Source organism: Oncorhynchus keta, chromosome 23, assembly GCF_023373465.1.
Source record: "Oncorhynchus keta strain PuntledgeMale-10-30-2019 chromosome 23, Oket_V2, whole genome shotgun sequence".
Taxonomy (NCBI): Eukaryota; Metazoa; Chordata; class Actinopteri; order Salmoniformes; family Salmonidae; genus Oncorhynchus; species Oncorhynchus keta.
The window spans coordinates 27,755,204-27,772,223 of NC_068443.1; the positions used below are offsets into that span (position 1 = coordinate 27,755,204).

Below are 17,020 nucleotides of genomic sequence, written 5' to 3' on the forward strand. Positions count from 1 at the left end.
TGGAATAAATTATTTCTAACACCAGGCTAATGTAAATAAAATGTTCAAAGGTTTAATTTTGGGCGTGAAATCCATGGGAACATTATTACTACTTAATATAATAGGCTGCATTTTTATTTTATTTTTACTTTCAAATGTCATTACCAAGACTGAATACAAAGTCAAACAAGAAGTATTATCTATATAACAACCACCTTTATCTTAATTAATCTGTTAATTCATAAAATGGTACGATAAAAAAGAAGAAATGAATATTATCTCAAAGCAGTTCAAATATTGTCTAGACAATGAATAACAGTTATTTCTGTAGGGGAAAACCCCTTCTCATAATTTGACCATAAATTAGTAGGCTATAGCTCACAGACAGTTGACGGAAGAGCAGAGTATGTGCACTGGACTAGGTTGTCACGTGTGAATTGTAATTTAACCCACATAGAGGCGTAATAACTTTCCCTCTACAAATTTCTAATCTGTGAAAGACTGGGAGTCGAGAACATAACTTTAGAAAAGTTTTAGGCTAGGACATCTGAAGAAATGTTGTGAGGATGTTATATTCTGCAACAATTTTGCAGATATTGCTCTATAACCATAAACACTAAAGCACATTTTGGCATTTTTAAATCGTGGACACTGGAACACAATCTTTCGGGGGTTTTTTAATAGTTTTTTTGGTCATGAAAATGTTTTCAAATAAGCACAATTCGATGGGGATTCTGCGTTCCGTGATGTCTCTACTGTTCTGTGTACAGGTCGGTCTGGCTTTCTCTGTGGCTGGACAGGAGAACACCTGTGATGCAAACGGCAGCGTCTACTATGTAGGAGAATGGCATTTTTTAGACTCGGACCATTGCACGCAGTGTGAATGCACCACAGAGGGATCTTCCTGTGCGTGGACGGAATGCACCTCTTTGCACACCGCTTGCATCCATGTCAGCCACTATCCCACTGATTGCTGCCCAAGATGTGAGAAGATAGCCTGTGAGTACCAGGGGAGAGGTGTACGAACTGGGACAAAACTTCCAGGTAGGCTACAATAAATATTGATCAGGTAAATCTTTTTCTCGAATTAATAAAAAATAATATTTCTGGGTTGTCATTTACTTCTCAAATGTCTATTGAGTTGACTGATGTATATTGATTTTCCTCTTACTGTCATGATGGTCGTTCTGCAACCTTCTGAAGTGGGCGCTCCAAAGTCTGTCTGTGTGCCCTGGTCAACTGTAAGTGCTGTCATTTTGAAGTGGAAACATCTAGGAGCAACATCCGCTCAGCCGCTAAGTGGTAGGCCACATAAACTCAAAATCAAATCAAATCAAATGTGTATTTGTCACATACACATGGTTAGCAGATGTTAATGCGAGTGTAGCGAAATGCTTGTACTTCTAGTTCCGACAATGCAGCGATTCAGACAGCTAGCGGGCCGGGGCTAGCAAGCTAGCAGAAGAAGAAGTCTGTTGTAGCCCTCTCGTGCTGTTACTGTCGGCAGATCAGTCGTGATGGATCAGCAGGGCTCCGTGTGATAAAAGGGTCCAGAACAATTGGCAAAATAGGAATAGTGGCCAAAGAATTTGTCCGATGGGCCTCTTCAGCTAACAGTCCGATATGCTCTAGACAGCGAGCGGGCCGCGGCTAGCAGATGGGCATTCAGAGGATGTCGCGAGCCAGTTGAAAAACCCCCTTGGACAGACTACGTCGGTAGTCCAGTCATGATGAATCGGCCGGGCTCTGTGTCGGCAGTAAAAGGGGTCCAGGCCAATTGGAAAAATAGGTATTGTAGCCCAAGGAGTGGCTGATGGACCTCTTCGGCTAGCCGGGAGATGGGCCTAGCAAAGGCTAGCTCCAGGCTAATTGGTTCTTGTTTTGGGACAGAGACGTTAGCCAGGAGTGACCACTCGGATAGCAGCTAGCTAGATTCAGGACAAAAGGTTCAGAGTTTGCGGTAGAAATCCAGAGATATGGAGAAAAATAAGTATGATTTGCGCTGGTTTGAATCACGCTGTGCAAACTGGCAAGTGTTGTTCGGGCTAAAGGTTAGCTGATGACCGCTAGCAGTGGCTAGCTGACTACTAGATAGTAACTAGTTAGCTGGCTAGCTTCTGTTGGGGGTTCCAGTTCAAAAGTAAAGAAAATAGCAGATTTATACCATGTTAAGTGAGGCGGATTGCAGGAGAGTATGTTGAAATTGAGGTTAAGAATAATATTTTTTAAATATATGCGAATAAAGAATATATAAAAAGATATACACATGACACGACAAGACAAAGACGTCTCTGACTGCTACGCCATCTTGTTTGGATACAGTATAGCTGGTTAATTTTACAATTAAAATAAATGCTCAATTAGGTTAGTAGCTGAAAAGCTGTTACTGACAGGGACTGTATCTTGTGGAGATACTGCCACATGGAGGCAGTATGCTGCTGTTAAATGCTGAATCTTGCTACATTTACAGCCGGTCTATTCAAATGTAACAGTGCAGATGTAAATTGAGAGAACAGATATAGACATAAATCACCCAGTTGATATTGAGATTCTTCTGGGGGCACATTGTAAGTGTTTTGATAATCTCCTTCATAGTCCTCATCAACACTATTGAATGGGTTCTTCAGTAATATTTGTTGTTTGTTTCGAATTGCATCTATGTTTCTAGTTTGTGATTAGGTTGCTGTGCTATTGATTACATACAACTCTTTGTTGCCTGTTGCTGTAATCAGCAGAATCATTAGCCACAGTTCAACCTGCTTGAAGAATAAACTCCTTTGCTTCAGGGAAAGAGGATAGCAGAGCCAACAAAGCCAAGCCGAAATGCAATACCCCCTCAGTCAATGAATTAAAATATGAAACGACTCTGGCAATAGAAAAGCCAAACCAGTGAGATTTACTCTTGGCTCATTGTCCTCTTGATGAGGTTATTATGGTTAATGGGAGATCCCTAAGGGGATAATCAGAGGCCCTCTGACACAGCACTGGATGAGCTAAGAGACATTAAGCCCAGAGCCTCATGGTGTTATTTTCTTCCACTTCATTTAACCCAACCTCTGTATCTGAACCACATGCAGAGATGCTGATAAACATCCAATACCGTGACAGGGGAAAACATCTGTAAACGGTTTACATGAACTCAATACAATAAAACATACATTACACATACAGTACCAGTGAGAAGTTTGAACACACCTACTCATGCAAGGGTTTTTCTTTATTTTACTATGTTCTACATTGTAGAATAATAGTGAAGACATCAAAACTATGAAATAACACAAATGGAATCATGTAGTAACCAAAAAAGTGTTCAACAAATCGGAATATATTTTATATTTTTCAAAGTAGCCACCCTTTGCCTTAATGACAGCTTTGCACACTCTTGGCATTCTCTCTACCAGCTTCACCTGGAATGCTTTTCCAAAAGTCGTGAAGGAGTTCCCACATATGCTGAGCACTTGTTAGTTGCTTTTACTTCACTCTGCTGTCCAACTCATCCCAAACCATCTCAACTGGGTTGAGGTCGGGGGATTGTGGAGGCCAGGTCATCTGATGCAGCATTCCACCACTCTCCTTCTTGGTCAAATAGCCCTTACATAGCCTGGAGGTGTGTTGGGTCATTGTCCTGTTGAAAAACACATTTTAGTCCCACTAAGCGTAAACCAGATGGGATGGCGTATCGCTGCAGAATGCTGTGGTAGCCTTGCTGGTTAAGTGTGCATTGAATTCTAAATTAATCACAGACAGTGTCACCAGCAAAGCACCATCACACCTCCTCCTCCATGCTTCACGGTGGGAACCATTAATGTGGTTATCATCCATTCACCTACCCTGTTCTCAGTGGCGGTCCTCATGAGAGCCAGTTTCATCATAACGCTTGATGGTTTTTGCTACTGCACTTGAAGAAACTTTCAAAGTTCTTGAAATTTTACAGACTGACTGACCTTCATGTCTTAAAGTAGTGATGGATTGTCATTTCTCTGTGCTTATTTGAGCTGTTCTTGCCATAATATGGACTTGGTCGAGTGCCCTGTCTCAATAAATGACAAATAACATCTTGGGAGGTATTTTCTGTCCAACTGCTCATGTCTAACAGTGATACAATATCTTCCAGTGGCAGTCTAAAGAACACAGGTAGGACTATGTCTGTGGTTGCAACCCAAATTACACCCTATTCCCCTATGGCCTCTGGTCAAAAGTAGTGCACTATAAAAGGAATAGGGTGCCATTTGCGACACTGTCCTCCGCCTGTGTTCTGTTCTGTGTGATTGGCAGCCAAGTGAGTGCGAGCAGTGTACCTGTGACAGTGATGGCATCGCCCACTGCCTAGTGGCAGACTGTGCCCCCCGCCCTGCGTCAACCCTGTCAACACCAATGGGAAGTGCTGCCCTGAATGCCCAGAGGGTGAGTGAACTGACCTCGTGGTTATTACATAGAACCTGTGAACGGATTACAATGTTTTGAAAGATGTCCCGGAGAGACAGAGAAGTGGGTCATCTCCTGTGGATGATATAGAACATTGAGGGAAATAGGGAACGAAGGAACGTGTCTAAGTATGTTTCACCCAAGTAGCAGCTAGCATATCCATCAGTGTCAATATTAGCGAGCTACAATCATGATTCCTAAATAATAATTAGCAAAACTCACTCAAATAGCACCTCTTTTTCTCCACACACGCTTACAGTAAGTGGCTGTGTGATATCACAGGTCATCAAATTCTTTATTGACAAGGAAGCATTCTATTTTAAATTACTCTGGGCAAAGGGAGATGAGAGAGGGCTAGATACAGGGAAGATGATGTTCACATTCCTCACATTGTCTATTCTCTGTGCAGAAACAGTTGTTCATAATTTACTTCTTATTGTGATTGATGCATGCCGTTCGTTTTGTCACATTACTGTTGTCAGCACCACAAGCAGCAATATACTGTATGAATGTGATCATTTATCCAAACAAATAGAAGTAGTGGGGGAAGAATAACTATATCAGCATGAAATAATGCTCTTCACACACCGTTACCAATGACCGATCCATTCTCTCCTATTCTACCTGAGACACACAATGGCTATTTAAAAGGCAGTTTATCGTGTTGGAAAATAGCCATTTGAAGATGCATTCATGGTTTGATTTTAGGTGGTCTATGACTGCACAATTAAGTATACATAGTTTTTTAAATTACAGTAATTCAGAGTTAATCAAGTCTTATTGTCTGTAGTTAAACTTCCACTGAAAATACCCTCTCCTCTTTACGGTAGAGGTGACAATTATATCCTCATGGAAAGAGAAGGGCAATGCAAAATATCACAACCAAATGGCAAGTTAAGATAAATTATTGTGTGTTTCCCCAGGGCCCTCCTGCTATGTGGATTTGACCCGCAGCCAGGTGATCCCAGGGGGAACCTGTATGGGTGGACTCCTGCACAAAGTGTCACTGTCACGACTCAGGTGACGCTGGCTACTGGGAGGGCAACCGCTGAAGGTTACTTAGGTGGTTATCAGCAGGACTTGAAGAGGAAGAGACACTAACTGTAGCATGTAGTACCAATGTGGATCTATTTGCGTTCTCTTGTCTAAACCTAAACCTATTCCAAATGTCTATCAATGAATGAGCGAGAGCTTCTGGTCAGCGGGGTGGTGGCACCGGGATCCTCATCTCTCCCAAGTGGTCTTTCTCTCTTTCTCCCCTTACCCATCTGTCTATCGCCTCCTTTGAATTCCATGCTGTCACAGTTACCAGCCCTTTCAAGCTTAACATCCTTATCATTTATCGCCCTCCAGGTTCCCTTGGAGAGTTCATCAATGAGCTTGATGCCTTGATAAGCTCCTTTCCTGAGGACGGCTCACCTCTCACAGTTCTGGGCGACTTTAACCTCCCCACGTCTACCTTTGACTCATTCCTCTCTGCCTCCTTCTTTCCACTCCTCTCCTCTTTTGACCTCACCCTCTCACCTTCCCCCCTACTCACAAGGCAGGAAATACGCTTGACCTCATCTTTACTAGATGCTGCTCTTCTACTAACCTCATTGCAACTCCCCTCCAAGTCTCCGACCACTACCTTGTATCCTTTTCCCTCTCGCTCTCATCCAACACTTCCCACACTGCCCCTACTCGGATGGTATCGCGCCGTCCCAACCTTCGCTCTCTCTCCCCCGCTACTCTCTCCTCTTCCATCCTATCATCTCTTCCCTCTGCTCAAACTTTCTCCAACCTATCTCCTGATTCTGCCTCCTCAACCCTCCTCTCCTCCCCTTTCTGCATCCTTTGACTCTCTATGTCCCCTATCCTCCAGGCCGGCTCGGTCCTCCCCTCCCGCTCCGTGGCTCGACGACTCATTGAGAGCTCACAGAACAGGGCTCCGGGCAGCCGAGCGGAAATGGAGGAAAACTCGCCTCCCTGCGGACCTGGCATCCTTTCACTCCCTCCTCTCTACATTTTCCTCCTCTGTCTCTGCTGCTAAAGCCACTTTCTACCATTCTAAATTCCAAGCATCTGCCTCTAACCCTAGGAAGCTCTTTGCCACCTTCTCCTCCCTCCTGAATCCCCCTCCTCCCCTCTCTGCAGATGACTTCGTCAACCATTTTGAAAAGAAGGTCGACGACATCCGATCCTCGTTTGCTAAGTCAAACGACACCGCTGGTTCTGCTCACACTGCCCTACCCTATGCTCTGACCTCTTTCTCCCCTCTCTCTCCAGATGAAATCTCGCGTCTTGTGACGGCCGGCCGCCCAACAACCTGCCCGCTTGACCCTATCCCTCCTCTCTTCTCCAGACCATTTCCGGAGACCTTCTCCCTTACCTCACCTCGCTCATCAACTCATCCCTGACCGCTGGCTACGTCCCTCCCGTCTTCAAGAGAGCGAGAGTTGCACCCCTTCTGAAAAAACCTACACTCGATCCCTCCGATGTCAACAACTACAGACCAGTATCCCTTCTCTCTTTTCTCTCCAAAACTCTTGAGCGTGCCGTCCTTGGCCAGCTCTACCGCTATCTCTCTCAGAATGACCTTCTTGATCCAAATCAGTCAGGTTTCAAGACTAGTCATTCAACTGAGACTGCTCTTCTCTGTATCATGGAGCGCTCCGCACTGCTAAAGCTAACTCTCTCTCCTCTGCTCTCATCCTTCTAGACCTATCGGCTGCCTTCGATACTGTGAACCATCAGATCCTCCTCTCCACCCTCTCCGAGTTGGGCATCTCCGGGCGCGGCCCACGCTTGGATTGCGTCCTACCTGACAGGTCGCTCCTACCAGGTGGCGTGGCGAGAATCTGTCTCCTCACCACGCGCTCTCACCACTGGTGTCCCCCAGGGCTCTGTTCTAGGCCCTCTCTTATTCTCGCTATACACCAAGTCACTTGGCTCTGTCATAACCTCACATGGTCTCTCCTATCATTGCTATGCAGACGACACACAATTAATCTTCTCCTTTCCCCCTTCTGATGACCAGGTGGCGAATCGCATCTCTGCATGTCTGGCAGACATATCAGTGTGGATGACGGATCACCACCTCAAGCTGAACCTCAGCAAGACGGAGCTCCTCTTCCTCCCGGGGAAGGACTGCCCGTTCCATGATCTCGCCATCACGATTGACAACTCCATTGTGTCCTCCTCCCAGAGCGCTAAGAACCTTGGCGTGATCCTGGACAACACCCTGTCGTTCTCAACTAACATCAAGGCGGTGTCCCGTTCCTGTAGGTTCATGCTCTACAACATCCGCAGAGTACGACCCTGCCTCACACAGGAAGCGGCGCAGGTCCTAATCCAGGCACTTGTCATCTCCCGTCTTGATTACTGCAACTCGCTGTTGGCTGGGCTCCCTGCCTGTGCCATTAAACCCCTACAACTCATCCAGAACGCCGCAGCCCGTCTGGTGTTCAACCTTCCCAAGTTCTCTCACGTCACCCCGCTCCTCCGCTCTCTCCACTGGCTTCCAGTTGAAGCTCGCATCCGCTACAAGACCATGGTGCTTGCCTACGGAGCTGTGAGGGGAACGGCACCTCAGTACCTCCAGGCTCTGATCAGGCCCTACACCCAAACAAGGGCACTGCGTTCATCCACCTCTGGCCTGCTCGCCTCCCTACCACTGAGGAAGTACAGTTCCCGCTCAGCCCAGTCAAAACTGTTCGCTGCTCTGGCCCCCAATGGTGGAACAAACTCCTCACGACGCCAGGACAGCGGAGTCAATCACCACCTTCCGGAGACACCTGAAACCCCACCTCTTCAAGGAATACCTAGGATAGGTATACTGAGATGGCCGCCTCGTTCGCGTTCCTAGGAAACTATGCAGTTTTTTGTTTTTTTACGTGTTATTTCTTACATTAGTACCCCAGGTCATCTTAGGTTTCATTACATACAGTCGAGAAGAACTACTGAATATAAGATCAGCGTCCCCTCACCATCAGTACGACCAAGAATATGTTTTCCGCGACGCGAATCCTGTGTTCTGCCTTACAAACAGGACAACGGAATGGATCGCTTGCAGCGACCCAAGGAAACGACTACGAAAAAGAGGGAAACGCGGCGGTGTTCTGGTCAGACTCCGAAAAAGGGCACATCGCGCACCACTTCCCAGTATTCTTCTTGCCAATGTCCAGTCTCTTGACAACAAGGTTGATGAAATCCGAGCAAGGGTGGCATTCCAGAGGGACATCAGAGACTGCAACGTTCTCTGCTTTACGGAAACATGGCTTACTGGGAAGACGCTATCCAGGGCGGTGCAGCCAACGGGTTTCTCCACGCATCGCGCGGACAGAAACAAACATCTCTCTGGTAAGAAGAGTGGCGGGGGCGTATGCCTCATGACTAACGGGACATGGTGTGATGAAGGAAACATACAGGAACTCAAATCCTTCTGTTCACCTGATTTAGAATTCCTCACAATCAAATGTAGACCGCATTATCTTCCAAGAGAATTCTCTTCGATTATAATCACAGCCGTATATATCCCCCAAGCAGACACATCGATGGCTCTGAACAAACTTTATTTAACTCTTTGCAAACTGGAAAACATTTATCCGGAGGCTGCATTCATTGTAGCTGGGGATTTTAACAAAGCCAATCTGAAAACAAGACTCCCTAAATTTTATCAGCATATCGATTGCGCAACCAGGGGTGGTAAAACCTTGGATCATTGTTACTCTAACTTCCGCGACGCATATAAGGCCCTGCCCCGCCCCCTTTCGGAAAAGCTGACCACGACTCCATTTTGCTGATCCCTGCCTACAGGCAGAAATTAAAACAAGAGGCTCCCACGCTGAGGTCTGTCCAACGCTGGTCAGACCAAGCTGACTCTACACTCCAAGACTGCTTCCATCACGTGGACTGGGACATGTTTCGTATTGCGTCAGTTGGGAATATTGACGAATACGCTGATTCGGTGTGCAAGTTCATTAGAACGTGCGTCGAAGATGTCGTTCCCATAGCAACGATAAAAACATTCCTAACCAGAAACCGTGGATTGATGGCAGCATTCGCGTGAAACTGAAAGCGCGAACCACTGCTTTTAATCAGGGCAAGGTGTCTGGCAACATGACTGAATACAAACAGTGCAGCTATTCCCTCAGCAAGGCTATTAAACAAGCTAGCGTCAGTACAGAGACAAAGTGGAATCTCAATTCAACGGCTCAGACACAAGAGGCATGTGGCAGGGTCTACAGTCAATCACGGACTACAAGATGAAATCCAGCCCAGTCACGGACCAGGATGTCTTGCTCCCAGGCAGACTAAATAACTTTTTTGCCCGCTTTGAGGACAATACAGTGCCACTGACACGGCCTGCAACGGAAACATGCGGTCTCTCCTTCACTGCAGCCGAGGTGAGTAAGACATTTAAACGTGTTAACCCTCGCAAGGCTGCAGGCCCAGACGGCATCCCCAGCCGCGCCCTCAGAGCATGCGCAGACCAGCTGGCCGGTGTGTTTATGGACATATTCAATCAATCCCTATACCAGTCTGCTGTTCCCACATGCTTCAAGAGGGCCACCATTGTTCCTGTTCCCAAGAAAGCTAAGGTAACTGAGCTAAACGACTACCGCCCGTAGCACTCACTTCCGTCATCATGAAGTGCTTTGAGAGACTAGTCAAGGACCATATCACCTCCACCCTACCTGACACCTAGACCCACTCCAATTTGCTTACCGCCCAAATAGGTCCACAGACGATGCAATCTCAACCACACTGCACACTGCCCTAACCCACCTGGACAAGAGGAATACCTATGTGAGAATGCTGTTCATCGACTACAGCTCGGCATTCAACACCATAGTACCCTCCAAGCTCGTCATCAAGCTCGAGACCCTGGGTCTCGACCCCCCTGTGCAACTGGGTACTGGACTTCCTGACGGGCCGCCCCCAGGTGGTGAGGGTAGGCAACAACATCTCCTCCCCGCTGATCCTCAACACGGGGCCCCACAAGGGTGCGTTCTGAGCCCTCTCCTGTACTCCCTGTTCACCCACGACTGCGTGGCCACGCACGCCTCCAACTCAATCATCAAGTTTGCGGACGACACAACAGTGGTAGGCTTGATTACCAACAACGACGAGACGGCCTACAGGGAGGAGGTGAGGGCCCTCGAGTGTGGTGTCAGGAAAATAACCTCACACTCAACGTCAACAAAACTAAGGAGATGATTGTGGACTTCAGGAAACAGCAGAGGGAACACCCCCTATCCACATCGATGGAACAGTAGTGGAGAGGGTAGCTAGTTTAAGTTCCTCGGCATACACATCACAGACAAACTGAATTGGTCCACTCACACTGACAGCGTGAAGAAGCGCAGCAGCGCCTATTCAACCTCAGGAGGCTGAAGAAATTCGGCTTGTCACCAAAAGCACTCACAAACTTCTACAGATGCACAATCGAGAGCATCCTGGCGGGCTGTATCACCGCCTGGTACGGCAACTGCTCCGCCCTCAACCGTAAGGCTCTCCAGAGGGTAGTGAGGACTGCACAACGCATCACCGGGGGCAAACTACCTGCCCTCCAGGACACCTACACCACCCGTTGTTACAGGAAGGCCATAAAGATCATCAAGGACATCAACCACCCGAACCACTGCCTGTTCACCCCGCTATCATCCAGAAGGCGAGGTCAGTACAGGTGCATCAAAGCTGGGACCGAGAGACTGAAAAACAGCTTCTATCTCAAGGCCATCAGACTGTTAAACAGCCACCACTAACAGTGAGTGGCTGCTGCCAACACACTGTCATTGACACTGACCCAACTCCAGCCATTTTAATAATGGGAATTGATGGGAATTATGTAAATATATCACTAGCCACTTTAAACAATGCTACCTTATATAATGTTACTTACCCTACATTATTCATCTCATATGCATATGTATATACTGTACTCTACATCATCGACTGCATCCTTATGTAACACATGTATCACTAGCCACTTTAACTATGCCACTTTGTTTACTTTGTCTACACACTCATCTCATATGTATATACTGTACTCGATACCATCTACTGTATGCTGCTCTGTACCATCACTCATTCATATATCCTTATGTACATATTCCTTATCCCCTTACACTGTGTATAAGACAGTAGTTTTGGAATTGTTAGTTAGATTACTTGTTGGTTATCACTGCATTGTCGGAACTAGAAGCACAAGCATTTCGCTACACTCGCATTTAACATCTGCTAACCATGTGTATGTGACAAATAAAATTTGATTTGATTTGATCTAGGGTAAGTAATCCTTCTCACCCCTAAAAAGATTTAGATGCACTATTGTAAGTGGCTGTTCCACTGGATGTCATAAGGTGTATGCACCAATTTGTAAGTCGCTCTGGATAAGAGCGTCTGCTAAATGACTTAAATGTAAATGTAATGTAAATGAATGAACTTGTGAAGTGGCAGTTCAATCTCAAATCAAAGTTTGTTCAGGCTTAAAAAGTGGTCTAATGTCAAGATGAGTTAACGTCCCACACAATCTTCTGTCGATACATAAAACGTATGCATGCATTACTGTAAGTCGCTTTGGATAAAAGCGCCTGCTAAATATTATATATATTATGTTATAAGCTCCAACTATAAGCCTCCATCCCAAATGAATGGGAAACAATTGCACTATCTATTTTTTGGGAGATAGAGGCAGATAGCTGGATCTACACAACAGATGGTTTGGGACCATCTCATGATTCTCATCTTGATATTAGACCACTTTTAAGATCTGAAAACACATCTGATTAACTTAGATTTGGGAGTGAACTATCTTTTGAACATTCCTTGCCGAAAACATTTCCTACTGTAGTTGAAGGAGGGGCAGTTTGACCCAACTGCCTCCTTAAACTGTATGTATACTATAAACAAGGATTAAGCCAGTGAAGTAGTAAATGCATATTTCTACGCTAGTTAGACTGTTTCGATGTAATATAGATTATAGAGACTACCCTACATTTTGAGCTGTTACACTTATTGGAAGATTTTATTAATTGAGGTATAACATCTCCATTGCGTTTGAATTTGATATGAATGGAACATTATAGATGTGAAAAAAATAGGTTCTGAAAGCTAATGCCTTGTGTAAGAAACATTAACATTGTGTATGAATATTATAGTTTTGTAAACTATAAACAACTCACTATCAGAATGTCAGAGACCCATAATTGTATGTAACTGTGTCACTTTTGCTGGACCCCAGGAAGAGTGGCTGCTGCCTCAGTCACATGACTGAGAATACAGATATGCATCTGTTTGTCACAGATACCTTAAAAAGGGTAGGGGTGTGGATCAGAATACCAGTCAGCATCTGGTGTGACCACCATTTGCCTCATGCAGTGCGACTTCGCAAAGAGTTGATCAGGCTGTTGATTGTGGCCTTTGGAATGTTGTCCCACTCCTCCTCAATGGCTGTGCGAAGTTGCTAGCTATTGGTGGGAACTGGAATACACTGTCGTACACGTCGATCCAGAGCATCCAAAACATGCTCAATGGGTGGCATGTCTGGTGAGTAAGGAGGCCATGGAAAAACTGGGACATTTTCAGCTTCCAGGAATTGTGTACAGATCCTTGCGACATGGGGCCGTGCATTATCATGCTGAAACATGAGGTGATGGCAGCAGATGAATGGCACGACAATGGGCCTCAGGATCTTGTCACGGTATCTCTGTGCATTCAGATTTCCATTGATAAAATGCAATTGAGTTCTTTGTTCATAGCTTATGCCTTTCCATACCAAAACGCCACCATGGGGCACTCTGTTCACGTTGACGTCAGCAAACCCGGCTCACCCACACAATGTCATACACGTGCTCTGCGGTTGTGAGGCTGGTTGGACATAATGCCAAATTCTCTAAAACGACGTTGGAGGCGGCTTATGGTAGAAAAAGTAACATTCAATTATCTGGCAACAGCTCTGGTGGACATTCCTGCAGTCAGCATGCCAATTGCACTCTCCTCAAAACGTGAGACATCTGTGGTATTGTGTTGTGTGACAAAACTGCGCATTTTAGATTGGCCTTTTATTGTCCCCAGCACAATGTTCACCTGTGTACTGATCATGCTGTTTAATCAGCTTCTTAATATGCCACACCTGTTAGGTGGATGGATTATCTTGGGAAATGAGAAATGCTCACTAACAGGGATGTTAGCAAATGTGTGCACAAAATATGAGATAAAGAATAATTTTGTGCATATGGGACATTTCTGGGGTCTTTTCTTTCAGCTTATGAAACATGGGACCAACACTTTACATGTTGGGTTAATATTTTTGTTCAGTGTAAATACAAATACAAACAAATTGGTATGAACATGAAAACTATACGCTGTTCACTTGCTTCCTTCATCCACTTTGAAGGGACGGTGTCATGGAAACCAAAAAAGGAGGGAAACTGTTCTTCTTCTGTATGTTTGTGTGCAGCATATTGGTCCATGCTGGCATGAATAGACTACATGAATAGACTACATGGATAGACTACATGAATAGACTACATGAATAGACTACATGGATAGACTACATGGATAGACTACATGGATAGACGACATGAATAGACTAAATTGATAGACTACATGGATAGACTACATGAATAGACTACATTTAACATTACATTTAAGTCATTTAGCAGACGCTCTTATCCAGAGCGACTTACTACATGGATAGACTACATGAATAGACTACATGGATAGACTACATGGATAGACGACATGAATAGACTACATGGATAGACTACATGAATAGACTACATGGATAGACTACATGAATAGACTACATGGATAGACTACATGGACAGACAACATGAATAGACTACATGGACAGACAACATGAATAGACTAAATTGATAGACTACATGAATAGACTACATGGATAGACGACATGAATAGACTAATTTGATAGACTACATGGATAGACTACATGAATAGACTACATGGATAGACTACATGGATAGACTACATGGACAGACAACATGAATAGACTACATGGATAGACTACATGGACAGACAACATGAATAGACTACATGGATAGACTACATGGACAGACAACATGAATAGACTACATGGATAGACTACATGAATAGACTACATGGATAGACTACATGGACAGACAACATGAATAGACTACATGGATAGACTACATGGACAGACAACATGAATAGACTACATGAATAGACTACATGGATAGACTACATGGACAGACAACATGGATAGACTACATGAATAGACTACATGGATAGACTACATGAATAGACTACAGATAGACTACATGGATAGACTATATGAGTAAAGTATATGGATAGACTACATAGATAGACTACATGGATAGACTATATGAGTAAAGTATATGGATAGACTACATGAATATACTACATGGATAGACTACATGGACAGACTACATGCAGAGACTATATGGATAGGCTATATGGATATATATATATATTATATGGATAGATACCCAGGTCGCAATTGTAAAATGAGAACTTGTTCTCAACTTGCCTACCTGGTTAAATAAAGGTGAAAATAAATAAATAAATATATTATATGGATAGACTATATGGATAGACTACATGGATAGATAGATTATATGAATAGACTATATGGGTAGATTATATGAATAGACTACATGGATAGACTACGTGGATAGACTACATGGATAAGCTATATGGATAGACTACATGGATAGACTATATGGGTTGACTATATGGGTAGACTACATGGATAGACTACATGAATATACTATATAGATAGACTATATGGATAGATGTAGACTACATGGATAGACTATATGGGGTTGACTATATGGATAGACTATATGGATAGACTACATGGATAGACTATATGGGTTGACTATATGGGTAGACTACATGGATAGACTACATGAATATACTATATGGATAGATGTAGACTACATGGATAGACTATATGGATAGTACCCCCCTTGACACGAGGCTCCAGCAGTGCGCTGACACCGGCCTGTGCGCTGACACTCGCCCCCTGGGGACGACCCAGGGGCGAGGTGCAGGGCGGTCCGGACAGAGACTGTGGAACTCCCACAGCATTGAAGGGTCCAGCACAAACCGCCGACCCAGCTTCCGGCAGGGCAGGCGGAGGGGCAGGTTTTGGTCGAGAGGCAGACCCGGTCCCACAGTCTGTGCTGGCATGCAGCACGGCACGCTGAAGTAGAACATGGGCGGCGTCCTCCGCGCACTGGAACCAGTTGTCCACCGCAGGAGCTTCGGTCTGACTCTGATGCCAAGGAGCTGGTACCCCAGTACACACTGGAAGGGGAGAGTTTAGTGGGAGGAGTGGCGAAGCAAGTCCTGGGCCATCACTGCCGAGGGCACGAACGCTCCAGACCCTCGAAGTGAACTGGGGACCCCCGATCAGACACTATGTCCTCAGGCACCCCGTAGTGCGTAAATAAGGCCTCCGCAATCTGTAGGGCCGTAGGGAGACCGGGCAGAGGAAGGAGACGGCAGGACTTAGAGAAACAATCCACAACAACCAGGATCGTGGTGTTTCCCTGTGATGGTGGGAGATCGGTCAGGAAATCAATCGACAGGTGCGACCATGGCCATTGTGGAACGGGTAAGGGATGTAACGTACCTCTGGGCAGGTGCCTAGGAGCCTTGCACTGCATGCACACTGAGCAAGAGGAAACATAAACCCTCACGTCCTTAGCCAAGGTGGGCCACCAGTACTTCCCACCAGACAGCACACCGTTCGACCGATGCCTGGCTGACCAGCGGTAGGTGACGTGTGGGCCCAAAAAGATCAGCCGGTCACAGACAGCAGACGGAATGTACACACGCCCAGCGGGACACTGGAGGGGAGCGGGCTCTGCACGTATCGTCTGCTCAATGTCCGCGTCCAGCTACCACACTACCGGTGTCACCAGGGGTAGGATCCATGGGCTGCTCCTCTGTGTCATACAGCAGGGACAGTGTGTCTGCCTTCACGTTCTGGGAACCTGGTCTGTACGAAAGGGTAAAAACAAAACGGGTGAAAGACATGGCCCATCTTGCCTGGCGAGGGTTCAGTCTCCTCGCTGCCCGGATGTACTCCAGATTGCGTGGGCAGTCCAGAGGGTGTTTAGCTCCCTCAAGCCAATGTCTACACACCTTCAGAGCCTTGACGACAGCCAACAGCTCCCGGTCCCCTCGTCATAGTTTCGCTCTGCCGGGCTGAGCTTCGAGAAGAAGGCACAGGGGCGGAGCTCGGTGGTGTACCTAGTGCTGACAGAGCACGGCTCCTATCCCAGCCTCGGACACGTCCACCTCCACTATGAACGCCAAAGAGGGTTCCGGATGGGCCAGCACGGGAGCCGAGGTAGGGACCCTGGGCACAGGCTGGAGAATATCGCCGCCCCAAGGCAGAGCTTGAGGCAGCGAAAGCTGAGAGGCGGCGATATGATGAGGCAGCACGGCAGCGCGCTCGGACGAGAGGCAGCCCCAAAATGTATTGGGGCACATGGGGAGTGTGGCTACGTCAGGTAGGAGACCTGCGCCAACCCCCGTGCTTACCGTGGAGAGAGGTGGACCAGGTAGGCACCAGGTATGCCGTGAGGCGCACGGTGTCCGTGCGCAGGCATAGCCC

At 46.1% G+C, this 17,020-nt stretch overlaps 1 pseudogene; it reads left to right on the forward strand.

Moving 5' to 3' along the window:
• The first annotated feature begins 487 nt into the window (after window positions 1–487).
• LOC127911116 (von Willebrand factor C domain-containing protein 2-like) lies at window positions 488–5,582 on the forward strand (annotated as a pseudogene).
• The last annotated feature ends 11,438 nt before the right edge of the window (window positions 5,583–17,020 follow it).